Below are 12,060 nucleotides of genomic sequence, written 5' to 3'. Positions count from 1 at the left end.
TATATTTTAATTTATTTAATATTAGCACCATGTTCCAGCTGTGAGGCTGAGCCTGCAGAAGCTGCAAACCACTCTGCATCATCTCATCTACAGCATTATTTATAGTCGGTTTTCTTAAAACATGCAGAGATGCAGAACATTCAGAGGACGGATCTACTCTATACTGACAGGTTTATCTCAATTAATTAGAATATCATAGAAAAGTTTATTTATGTCAGTAATTCAATTCAAAAAGTGGAAATAACACATTATATAGATCCATTACACACAGAATGAAACATTTCATGACTTAAATTGTTTGATTTCTTCTAATTATAATGATTATGGCTTACATTTAATGAAAACTAACCTAAAATTCAGTGTCTCAAAAAAAAATGTGAATATTACAAAAGACCAATTTTAAAAAGTATGTTTCATATGGAAATGTTGGCCTCTGAAAAGTATGTCCATCGATATGACTCAATACTTGGTTGGGGCTGTTTGACTTGAACTACTGGAAATGGACTTTTACATCATATTCTAATTCATTCAGATGCACCTGTATAAACTGGCAACAGAACACAAGTGCACAAAATATACAAATCTGCAAATGTCAGAAGCATGGATTTTTCTCTGATGTTCCTCAAGATCTTGCTGTCTAAATGTGGGATTCTGGAGAAATTTTTCACCATTATTATCCATTCTCAAATAAAAAAAAGGTTTAATTCTGCACCGAATGTGTGGAACAAAATGATATCAACCCCAAAACTGCTGCAACAACTTACTTAAACATTGAAACATAAATGTTCTAAACTCTTACTAGCACCTTAATAGGTTAAATTAATTGATTAATTTAGTCATTTTTATGACAGATTTATAACTAGAACATGTTGACTCTCGATGAGCTGCAGCTCACATTAATCTGCAGGTTCCAACTTTCAGATGATGCACAACACTTCTATGAGATATCTACTGCTGACCTGCTGTCTCCCCATAAAGACGCCCTGTCCCCCCAAATCATGTGTCCAACTGGTTTGAATAAAAAGGAAGACATTTAGTCTCAAAACCCACTGATGCAGTTTCACAAATATTCTGACAACCGTTTCTTACCATTACCATTACCATTCCAGGTTCTTTTGAAAATGATTTATTATTTATTAATGATATATTCAAACCTATTCTGGTGTATAAGGGTTCATAACATTAACATGTGCCTCTTTGAAGCCCATTCACATGTTTAACTATGTCCCATGAGTTGTTGAAGCAATTTTCGGTGCTGAATTATGCAATTTTATTCATATGGAGAATACCCGGATCTCCAGTATATTCCTAGAATGAGCCCGTTACCGCCTCTGGAAAACCCCCCCAGCAAAAATGGTGACGAGGCACCATCGGAAGGTTAAGAGGTTAATGATTTGTTCTTAGGTAAAAACACAATCACTTCCACGTAAACCTTTACATGAATTATTCTGCTAGATGTATACTGCCCTACAATGCCTAACTGCAGTACCTACATTTTTGGTGGAAATTGAGTTATAACTAAAAATGAACTCGATGTCTGTTTTATCTTGTGACAAAGATTTCAGTTTTGCTTTATTTCAGATAATGATGTAAAAATTGCAGTAACGACAAAATCCAGCTCAAAACCAAAGCAGACTAAAGAAAGTTCACTTACAGTGTATCCTTGTATTTCTTCATTGTGTTAAATAGTGAAAACAAGATTAATAGAAATTATATGTTTATTTAATAGGGACATTATTATCTAGTTAGTGATTAAGTAAAAAAGTGATTAAATTTAATTAAATTAAGACTAAAATATAACATTACTTTATAATATTAAGTCTAAACACACAAATCTTTGAATAGAGTTGTTAACCACTTTTAAATACACTTATAAAATGTTTATTCACTGAAAACAAAATATAAAAGCTGAAAGAAGACAACAACAATGTAGTTAGTGCACTCTGTTTGTGCATTACTCTTAGAACCTTTTACAGCGATGCAAAGCCAGAGTGTAGCAACTACATTTTTGGGGTGTAAGGTCAAATAAATCATCATTATTTTTTAGCATAAAAATGACACCATCAATACATGTAGAAATAAGTGTCGTATCAATTACCTACCTATAACCCATTTGGCTGGCCAAGTTAAAATCTTTTTCTTTAAAGCAGTTTTTCTGTGTTTTACCTTTTTGTGTAGTTACTGCATAGGGCAGTATAGTATAGTACATATAGTATATGTGTATAATATAGATTCTGGAATGTGATTACTCACAAAAAAAGACTTTTATAGAAAATTATGACATTTTTTATCAGGATCTTTGAAAATCAAAGCTCACAGAACAACAACAACATGTATCTGAGGAGGAAAAGCTGCTGACAGTCAGTTTCTGTATGTTTACATGGAGAAACAGCAGCAGGATTAAAGCTTCCTGCTGCTCCGCTGACACTAAAAACACTGATGAAGAACATTGACTCGATGACTCGATGACCTGAATCTTCTGCAACCTCTCGTATGTGTTTATCTCTCCAAGATCCTGATTTCAGGAGTTTTTTGAGGCTTTTCCAAATCCCAAACTGAACTTCAAAGAGAATAAAGTTCCATAGGCACTGCAGGAGAGAGGCTGAATGTGTATGTGTGTGTGTGTGTGTGTGTGCAGGCCTTTGTGCATTAGAGGAATATGTGGAGTGTTTGTGTGCCTCCCTGAGGTTCTCCACACCTTATATAACAGATTTCAGAGTTGTTATCCTTGACGCAGACTGCATTGCCACTCGCTGCTGAACTTCTGACTCCTGATGCTAACTCAGGCGTTTGGAGGAAAAGGCTGTTTGCAGTAAAAGAGCTCCATAAGAAAAAAAAAGAAGAGAGAAGAAAGGCTCTACAGAGGAACGGGCCTGTGTGCGCCCGACTCGCCCTCCTTGTTATCATAATGCCTCGGCTTGATCTTAGATATGACGGTAAATATTTATACACGCTGGCGAGAGCCAACATCACACGCCTCGATCCAAACGGTCCATGCAGCCGAAGACAAAAGAATGGCACACACTCATAAATATTCATTGGTGGCTTAATACTGAAATACATCAGAGATGCAGCAGCTCCAGCAAACATCTCAGAGCAGGAAATCACTTCTAACTGGACCAAAAACCTCTTTATTATTATTTATTTTAGGAGTAAACTGTTTTCTTGTCTCTGCTGAGAGAAACAGAGGGCTGTTGTTTTGGGAACTCTTTTTTGGATCATAATTCATGCCTGAAGTCATGAATCAAACATAAAGTTAGTTTCTCACAGAGCAGAACAAAGCAGTGGTGGAAGAGGTATTCAGATCTCTTACTTCAGTAAAAGTACTAATACCACACTGTGAAATGAAGTACTATCAGCATCCAAATGAACTTAAAGTTTCAAAAGTAAAAGTACTCATTATGCAGAATGGACCCACTCAGATTGTTTTATTCTGAATATATTATTTGATTATTATTATTACTGATACTTTTGTATTATACTGATGCATTTATGTAAGCTTTTGTCAAGGTAGGGCTAATTTTAACTACTTAATATACTTAAGTGCTTTGTTTATATATATATATGTATATATATATATATATATATATATATATATATATATATATATAGAGAGAGAGAGAGAGAGAGAGAGAGACTAAAAATACAGAGAAGAAAAATTAAAAAAACAAATAAAAGTAAACAGAACTAAATTAAATAAAACTCTAAAATAATTAATAATGAAAAGGCCAGATTTAAAACTAAACAAACAAAAGTGTATGTGTAAATTTGGATGAGAATTTAAAATGTATCATGTTTTTCATGTTAAATCTTGACCTGAGAATAAGTATAAAGTTACATAAAATGGAAATACTCAAGTAAAGTACATCAAAATTGTACTTAAGTACATTACTTGAGTAAATGTACTTAGTTACATTCCACCACTGGAACAAAGCTTTTATTTTGAAAACAATCCTCGCAGGAAGTTGCCTATTCATCTGTGATGATGGATGTCTGAACATGTAAACAACGGGTCTAATATCTTATTTATTTATTATTCATCTAAATTAAAATAATACAATAACTGTTAATGCCAATATTTTTTAGAATGCTGCATAGAGTCATGATAAAAATGTTAGACCACCTTATTTTCTTTAATGTCTTCTTCATCTTAATGGCTGGTACAACTAAAGGTACATTTGTTTGGACAAATATAATGATAACAACAAAAATAGCTGATAGGAGTTTAATTTTAGAGCTGATATCTAGACATTTTCCATGGTTTTATTGATAATAATCAAAATCATTATGAAGAAAACCATGGAAAATGTCTAGGCTCTGAAATGTATCTCTTATCAGCTATTTTTGCTGTTATCATTATATTTGTCCAAACAAATAGTTGTACCAGACATGAAAATGAACAAGAATTTGAAGAAAACAATAATTATCTAATTTTTTCCATGACTGTATTACCTGTATTAAGTGAAAGCATTAAAGCTCAAACAGTAAAACATATTTGAGAGTTAAAGGTGTTTCTGCTGAAAAATGGTATTAATACATTTATTAATCAAAGATGCATATCTCTCATGAATATTCATCCGTTTTCTTATTGCTGCATGAATCAGAGAGGAGGTGTGCAGATAACAAACAGGAAGCAGCTGTTGAAGCCGACACAGTAAAAGCATGATCTCCTGTTGCTTTCATTGCAGAATCTGCAGCTTTTAACAGCAAATTGCTTCAGTGTGTCACGTTTTTACATAACCAACGTAACTTCTTGTGCGTTTTAAGCCGTCTTTTATAACGCCTTGCCAGGTTTTTCTGACCTAACCTTAGAGAAGTAGATCTGTGGTGTGATTGTAAGGAAACTGTGGCATTTTAAGTAAATGTGAGCGATTTATTTTTAGTAAGCGGCCATTAAATAAACTGATAAGAACCTTCAGGCTGAATGATAACTGCTGATAAATACTGACGTGAATAACAATCTTTCTTATCCTTATCCAGCAGGTTTAAACTGCTCTGGCCTCAGGAGTGCATCAACTTAAAAAATAACCAACAATAATTGACACCACAAAAGCTACTTTAGCACGTTATGACCCGCTCAGAAATTAAAGAAGAAAACCATCGTATGCAGCAGGCAGAAACCTCGTCCTACCAGTACCAGTCTGTTCTTTAAGATCCTTGACTCCTGACTGTTTCAGAGACCTGGCTGAAAACTAAAACGGGGTCAGAGTGTTCACAGTCAGGGCCCCGAAGCTGGAACAACCTGCCTGGCTGAGTCAGGGATCTCTTTTAAGTCTCTTCTGAAAACATACTTTTATCAGAGAGCCTTTCCTGATTTTACCTGAACTTTAACCTTCCTCAAACTGTCTTTTAAAGGCACATAACTATGTCATTTTCTAACATTATTTTTATCTGTTGTTTCATGTCTGCTTTTAACTTGTCTTGTAAAGCACTTTGTAACATGTGTTTTGAAAAGTGCTTTATAAATACAGATTATTATTATCCTAATCATCATCATCATTAATATTATTATCATTATGTGCTAACAGGACTGTTTTCATCCTATTTTATGAAATTTGACATCAATAATAATAATAAACACAGCATAAACAGTGCTTTTCTCTGACATAAACAAAGTGAAAACGCCATTTTCTGCAACAATATTTTAGTTAGTTGGGATTTTACACCAGAGGAGCGAAGATCAACTTTTTGTCTCTGTGGTGCAAACAAACATCGATGCAGCTTTAGAATCAAACTAACTAGTTTCAACTTTACACCCTGACTGATGCTCAGCTGCTTCAGTGGTCCACAGATGAAAACTGAAACCGAGCCAAAGGACGCCAGGATTTAAAAGTAATCAACAGAACATTAAACTGAACTCTGTGAGAATGCAGAGTGAGTTTATTTCAGCAGTGACATGTCTGTACGTCGACTGTTTGTCAGAAGTCTGACTGCAGCTTTCTGCAGGCAGGAAGCTGCTGCATCACTTAGGAAAGTAAATAATGAATTACATGTCTAGACTGGAGGAAATGAGGCTGTGGAGAAGTAGTTCAACGATGGCTAGTTACTGATTTTACATGTAAAAATAAATGAACATAACAAGCTCATTAAAAGTGACATACTGATTTAAAACAACTGCAAAGTTTCAGCTCAGTGGTTCATGGTGTGAGACACAGATTAGAACCAGATGAAACAAAAGTTGGTCTGATGTCTCTGATGGAAAATGAGAAAGATATTTGCAGGCATTGCAGGTTATTTAAGATTTAGTCTCCGTCTTTAGATGACAATACTTACAAGTTTTAGACACATTTTAGTCATTTTTACCCTTCATAGGTTGACTATGTTGATGAATGTTTTATGTTATATTTTTTTTTGCAAACTTTTAGGCAAAACATTTTCTCCCCTGAAGTGTCAACTTTGCTTCCTTTTGATTTTTTGAACCTAGTCTTGCTCTCAGTCACGTGTCCAATGTCTTTGTTGGTTTTAAATTCATAATTAGGTTTGAGTGTAATCACTGCAGCTTGTTTCTGATTGGAGGGACTGAGACTCCTCCTCGTCCACATCATCAGATCGATGATTTCAGTCAATTGATTCGAGCCAAAATCAATAATGTTTTATCATTTCAGACATAATATTTTACATAAGATTTTATCTGAACATTATCTGATGAAAACACAGGTTGAATGATTAAAAAAAGTACAACTTTACTCAGAGTCCTCATTAGTGACGCGATGTGCAGTCACACTGAGGTGGAGGTGAGGAAGATAAAGAGGTAAAGTTTTAGTACATTTTATTCTCGTCTCAACAATATTGAATGTTGATATAACACGTGCAGGCCCTTTGTGTCAACCACTAAAGGTGAGATAAGATAAAATGTATGGATGTTCACTGATGTAACTGTACAGAGTGAGTTACCTGTGTGTGTGAGTGTGTGTGGATGTGTGTGTATGTGTATGAGTATGTGTGTAAGTGTGTGTCTATGTGTGTGTGTGTGTGTGTGTATGAGTATGTGTGTGAGTGTGTGTCTATGTGTGTGTGTGTGTGTGTGTGTCCGTGTGTGTGTCTTTGTGAGTGTGTCTGTGTGTTGGTGTGTCTGTGTGTGGGTGTGTCTGTGTGTGTGAGTGACATTTGTCAGATTGAGGGTTTTTTTCATGTTCATTATCTGTGCAGAGTAATTTATGTAACATATACATTTTTGTTTACATCACTAACTTACACTGCAGCTGAATTTTTAAATAAAAAAAAGATTTAGGAAAATGTCTCATCTTGACCTACACAGGAGTTAAATATTTACTTTTTCATTGATCCACTAACTTACTTTGTTCACTCTTTGTGTGTAACTTACTAAAACTCTCTCTGAAACTTTTCCTCACTCAGTTGTTTATTTTTGGATCTCTCACATGAACTTACTGTCATCAGAAGTCATTTCCAGCTGATGATATCATTAAGAAATCCTCTCAGCTTTAATCTGGAAATAAAGATTAATGTTAAATCCCAGAAATGAGAGTTTGACGGCTGCAGATGAGTCTGTCAACAGGAAGCCCCCCCCCCTCCCCGCATCACTGTAGTTTAAATAATGAATAAAAAGCATTAATCGCCACTTATCTCTGCACTAACCCTCTCTCCATCCCTCCTTCCATCACTCTGCTCGTTCTCCCAAACATAACGTCTCTTTTTTTTGTCTTTCTCCTCCGTCCCATCCAATTTTTTTTTCTGGATGCATTTTTTTAACAGGAAATGCTCATCTATCTGTTCAACAGGAATATCTGTTCAGAGTTAGTTGATGTCAGCTTTCTCTGGTAATTTCATGTCTTGTTTTTGTCATTTTGTGTATTTTTCTGTCATTTTGTGTCTTTTATGGTAATTTTGTGTATTTTTTGGTTATTTTGTGTCTTTTTTGGGTAATTGTATGTCTTTTTTGGCCATTTTTTGTCTTTTTTGGTAATTGTATGTCTTGTTTTTGTCATTTTGTGTCTTTTTTGTCATTTTGTGTCTTTGTTGGTCATTCTCCTGGTGAAAGTCCCCCCCCCCCCCCCCACACACACACCACTTATCTTAAGTTGGCTCGAGCTCTCCGAGCTGTCAGCCTGATGGAGTGAAGAGCTTTTCTCGTCTAGTTTGTCTTTTTCTGTCGTTTAATGCGTTTTCTCATTTGTCAATCTGTCTGATTCGTCCGGCCACGTGTCCCTAAAGACCAACACTTTATCTGCATTAAAGTCACTCAGGTTCTATATCTTTAACCTGTATGTGTGTGTGTGTGCGTTCCAGGTTTTACTTCTTAATTTGTGAGTCAGTCAGTAACTTCAGCCAGTGAAGATGAATCCACGTTATAGAGAAATTAAGACATGCTTATTATGATATTAGCATAAAGCTGAAGAGGTAACTTATTATTAAAAGTGATTATTTAGTTATTTACAGGTTTATTTGATTATCTTTGGGGACATGAGGAGCATCTAACTTCCTGGCAGCTCAAATCTTTATGAAAAGTCAGATTATATGTGAAATAAATTCCTGTGGAGATATTTTATGACAGCTTGGTGTAGTCTTGTCTGATTCTCATTGGGAGTTTATTAAATATTAAAAGATTTGTTACATTGTTGTTACATATATACATATACCATATTTCTATTTTATTCTATTGCACATATCTCTATTTTATTCTATTCCAAATTATTCATATTTTTTTAATTTCTATTTGTACATATCTTATTTACTTAAAACTGGCATTTGTTTTTAATTATATTGCTGTAAATTTAGTGCAGAGTGCTTTTTCTCTATACCTTTATTTGTTTACAGAAGTACTTCTTTCTATTCTTATACAGCAGCAACTGGAACATAAGGCAATTTTTGGATGAATAAAGTACTTCTGATTCTGATTCTAAAAAACTAAAAAATAACCAGACCTCATTTTAAACCTCAGATTTAATATCAATATATTTCATGATGTAATATATCCAATCTTGGCTTTTGGATTCTGCTCAGAGTGTCTGTGATTATCAATAATATTTTTTTCTTTCTTATTTCTGTTATTTCTTTTACTTTCAAGCTTCTTTTTATCTTTTAATTTCTTCGTGAATCAGCAGCTGCTCTATTTGATAACTGAGCTCTCTTATATAAAGTCGCTCATGTATGAATCTGTAATGGATGCTATGGACATGATTGATTGATTCTGCTGCTAAATAGCATTTCAGTTGTAAAATGTTGGCCTTGATCTCTCCGTGACCTTCATCTCGTGGTTTTAATGTTTATCCTCAAACATAAAACAAACTTTAGTGCAGATCATAAAAACAGATGAAATAAACATGTGAGAAAGGCACTTGAACGTTTTGTCCACTGAGTTAAAACTAAATTTAATCTCAGTGACAAGACTATGTTTTAAATATATAAATAAAATAAAATACTTTTGATGTTACAGAAGCTGAAATCAACATATTTTCTGTCAACTTTTGTATATCAAACATTCAATCAGTGACTTAAACAGCTGATCATCTGTCTGTTTGTCTGTTTACTCTCATCACTTTTTGAATTTTCTTTAAAGCCATTAAAAGCTACAGAAGCACACAGAGGAGAGGAGCTGCTAAATAAAAAAATAAATACATAAATAAAGTTAATTAATAATCCAATCGACACATTAATATGCCATTAAATGCACAAAATAAATTCTAACACAATATTTGTATACATTTAGAGTGTTTAGAAAGGTACTTTCATGAAATGTATTGTTATTATTATTATTATTATTAGTAGTAGTAGTAGTAGTATCAATTAATTAAACTTAATATAAAGTGATATCTGTTTTAATTGTGTCTTGATTTATTTTCTGTAGCATTTTATTTCCCTATTCATTTATATATTTTCCTATTTTTTAATCCCTTTTCAACCTAATAAATAATAACACTAATATTGGCTAAACATCAATCTAAATCAATACAAACCATGAATATATCAATATAAAAACAAACAAACAAATAGAGAAAACAGAAAAAATCTAAATGTTTGATATTTGCATTTTATATGCAATATATAAGTCATTAAAAGCTGCAGAAACACTATACACTTAACATTATATCTGCTCGATAAACAAACAAACAAACAAACACATTAATAAATAATTAAATAAAATATTTTTTTAATTTGTCGATCTATTTCCCTTCATTTATGTCAAATTATCTTAATGAATGAGTTAATTAATATATTGATCTATTTATGTAAGTCAACACATAAATATGCCATTAAATGTAAATAAATAAAATAATATTAAAAATAAATGTAGACATTAATTAATAAAATGAATCAATTTTCATCTGTTTTAGCATGCATCTTCATTTATTTTCTGTACCAATTTACTTGTATTAATTTAAATGTAATTATTCTCTTTTTTTGCATTATTCATAACTTATTTTAAAATGTATTTATTAATTTTAAAAGTTTTTTATGGATTATATTTTCCTTTGCATCTTTCCCATTTATTTCACTGAACTTCTTTATTCATGTCTAATTTTCTTAATGCATTTCTCTGCCATTATAAATATGAGCGTGCTGTCATTTAAAGTGTGTTATGGACTCATAATGAATTTATCGACCTCAGAGTGTTTATGTTGTCTTGCTCCCTCACCGCCGGGTCGCTGCAGAATGGATCCTCTCGTCTGTTTGGGCGCTCTGACTGATGCTGTGTGTTTTAATTAGCAGCGTGCAGATCAAACCTTCAGCTGATCGCACTAACAGGCTGCAGGCGAGAACATCAAGAGTGTTTAAAGCAGGAGGAGTTTGGCCCGAGGCCGTGCTCCTCTCTGACATGAAATAAACGAGCAGTGATTGTGAGTTGAAGGACGCTGAGCTAATGATGTCGACACTCACTGACCTCAGAGATCACAACGCTGCCTCGTCTTCACATGAAGCTGCTTGTGCTGCACTAAACTATTTACAGGGAACATCAGCAGGAAAATGACAGTAAATCCCTCTCCACGATGAGAGGTGCTGAGAAAATTACAGCTTTCATTCATAAAAGTTCACGATAACTGGATGAATATTGGACTAGTGAAAAATAAATATGATATCTTATAAAGTCTTTAACATAAAGAAGTGAAAGAAATGTTTGATGAGCAGGTTATCATTTTGTCAGCGTCACATTCTTCAGGCTGGTGTCTTATTTTTGCATGTCACTCTACAATTTTTTTGGGGAAAAAATGTATAAAAGCCACAAGAGTTGATTTAACATAACTGCATGAACCTGACCCGACCTACACTGTGATGAACTGCCAGCAGACACAAGATTCATCACACTGTCCTAAAAAACCTGCAGAGATTAATGATGAAGCCTCTGCCTGCTCCCAGCGCAGGTGCAACTCAGAAAAATAGTCAACACAACCTCAGATTCTGCACACCAACACGTCCTCTGCACATGCATTAAAGTCCTGGGTGCAGTGAGACCCTGCTGGGCTGTGGGGACATGAGGACACGAGGACAAGAGGACTCGGGTCACAGCAGCATGAATCCTGACATGCTCTCCCGCTGTGCTGGAGCTGACCCTCCATGAGCAGCTACTGTCTGACTCTGTGTGTCTCTGCTGGACAGACAGGACGTCCAGTGGAGCTCATTCATGTCCCTCTGAGAGAGTTTCTGTGTGGGGACATGTTGCAGCTCAGCGAGTGTCTCCACTCTAAGCAGCTCTCCTGCTGTCTGAGAGAAACAGCAGTACTTATGTTGCTTTACAGAAAAAATGGAACTCAAACCTTTACTACATCCTAACAGAGAAAGTACAATTCAGCATCTCTCAGAGTTAGAGTTCCTACTTGTGCAGATCCATCCACCCTGACTTAATGAAGGAGTTATATGACTTCCCAATGGCGGGGAAAGTGCACAATATAAACGGTAAAGCATCAACTACAAGGCAACTTAAAGCATATTATCTTTCTGTATTTGACTGAAATAATAAAACTACAACAAAGTAAAACCAGGGTTTTTTTTTTAAGAAAAAAATGCTTCTCAAGTGCCACTTTTTCTTTACTTTGCTCTTAAGACAAAATTTAAGGAGATTTGGTATTCATGAAGAGATTCTTATCTTTTCTTTAGTTTTTTCTT

General features: G+C 34.4%; 1 protein-coding gene across 1 annotated transcript in view; it reads right to left on the bottom strand.

Annotated features, from left to right (window-relative positions):
• The window catches only part of pcbp4 (poly(rC) binding protein 4), a 185,081-nt gene that overhangs the window by 29,687 nt on the left and 143,334 nt on the right, over window positions 1-12,060 (bottom strand). The window lies entirely within an intron of this gene.

Source organism: Centropristis striata, chromosome 3, assembly GCF_030273125.1.
Source record: "Centropristis striata isolate RG_2023a ecotype Rhode Island chromosome 3, C.striata_1.0, whole genome shotgun sequence".
NCBI lineage: Eukaryota > Metazoa > Chordata > Actinopteri > Perciformes > Serranidae > Centropristis > Centropristis striata.
Note: the sequence above shows the minus strand (reverse complement) of the source record. Positions and strands in the feature narration are given on the sequence as shown.